The 1,856-nt window shown below is 46.9% G+C and overlaps 1 pseudogene; it reads left to right on the top strand.

Annotated features, from left to right (window-relative positions):
• LOC141105409 (class I histocompatibility antigen, F10 alpha chain-like) lies at positions 1-736 on the top strand (annotated as a pseudogene).
• Positions 737-1,856: the final 1,120 nt, after the last annotated feature.

Raw genomic sequence — 1,856 nt, 5'->3', positions numbered from 1 at the left:
TCTGCCTTCCTGTGCACAGACTGTCCTGATCTGGGCGAAGTGGAAGGTTGTCGTGTTTTGGGGTCTCTCTATAGATGACAGCGAAGAGGATGAAGATGATGACCCCCCTCATCCTGATTATTCTGGGGATCTCAGGGGTGGAGTGTGACAGTCACTCTATGTGGTATTATGACACTGCAGTCTCCTGTCCGGGATCCGGACTCCCTGTGTACTCTGTAATCGGATATGTGGATGATCAGGAGATAGCAAATTATAACAGTGACACCCCTCAGTTCCTTCCCAAGACTGAGTGGATGAAGAAACTGGGATCTGATTACTGCGAGGGACAGACACAAATAAGTCGGAGTGATGATCCTGTTTCCAAGCACAGACAATTTATGAGCCGATTCAGACTGGAGGGATCCATATCTACCAGAGGATGTACAGCTGTGAGCTGAGAGATGACGGCACCACTGAGGGGTATGATAAGTACAGATATGATCGGAGAGATTTCATATCTCTGGACACACAGAGAGGGATCTGGATCCTGACCATGAATGAGGCTCGGAACACCACACGGAGATGGAACAGTTCGGAGATGAGAGTGGGGGAGAGAAACAAGATTTATCTGGAGAATATCTGTATAGAATGGCTGAAGAAATACGTCAACGTTGGGAGAGAAGATCCGGAGAACAGAGTGCGTCCAGAGGTGAAGGTGTGGGGTCATCGTCAGTCGGATGATGTGACAAGACTTTAGTGGATGTGAAGTGGTATTTACTGTTATGCCCTGTACACACGATCGGACATTGATCGGACATTCCGACAACAAAACCGTGGATTTTTTTCCGACGGATGTTGGCTCAAACTTGTCTTGCATACACACGGTCGCACAAATGTTGTCAGATATTCCGAACGTCAAGAACGCGGTGACGTACAACACGTACGACGAGCCGAGAAAAAAGAAGATCAATAGCCAGTGCGGCTCTTCTGCTTGATTCTGAGCATGTGTGAGCTTTTGTGCGACGGACTTGTGTACACACGCTTGGACTTTCTGACAACAAGTGAAGTTGTCGGAAAATTTGAGAACCTGCTCTCAAACATTTGTGTGCGGAAATTCGGACAGCAAATGTTCGATGGAGCATACACACGGTCGGACTTAATGACAATGAGCTCACATCGAACATTTCCCGTCAGAAAGTCCGACCATGTGTACGCGGCATTAGGTACTTTTATTTTTTTATTGTTTTTACTAGTAATGACGGCGATCTGCGATTTTTAGTGGGACAGCAACATTGTGGTGGACAAATTTGACCCCTTTTTGGGGACCAGTGACATTATTATATTGATCAGTGTTATAAAAATTCACTGATCAATGTAAAAATGACACTGGCAGGGAAGGGGTTGGGGGTGATCAAGGGGTTGACTGTGTTCCCTAGGTGTGTTCTAACTGTAGGGGGGATGGGCTACCAGGAACATGGCAGAGATGACTGGGAACAGTAGATGACTGGGAACGTGGAATCACCATGTTTACAAAGGCATATCCCTGTTCTGCCTCTGTACTAGGCAATCGTGGGTCGCCGGCAGACATCAAGTCTGCTTGACCCACGGACACGCTTCCGCAGTGGGCACGAGTGCTCAGTGGCGCTCGCCTGCTCGCAAGGGCTCCAACGCAAGCCGCCGTACAGCTATGGTGATTAGACATAAAGAGGAGAGAACATCCAGCCATACCACTTGGGGTTGCCAACATCCCTTGTAAGTCAATTTGGAGAAGGAGCTACCCCCCAAGAAACTGGGACTTTAACGGCAACAATATACAAAAATACAAATTTTATTAAATAAATATACATATGTACAAAATGGAAATATCAAACCACTAA

This window comes from Aquarana catesbeiana, linkage group LG08 (assembly GCF_042186555.1).
Source record: "Aquarana catesbeiana isolate 2022-GZ linkage group LG08, ASM4218655v1, whole genome shotgun sequence".
Classification (NCBI taxonomy): domain Eukaryota; kingdom Metazoa; phylum Chordata; class Amphibia; order Anura; family Ranidae; genus Aquarana; species Aquarana catesbeiana.
Note: the sequence above shows the minus strand (reverse complement) of the source record. Positions and strands in the feature narration are given on the sequence as shown.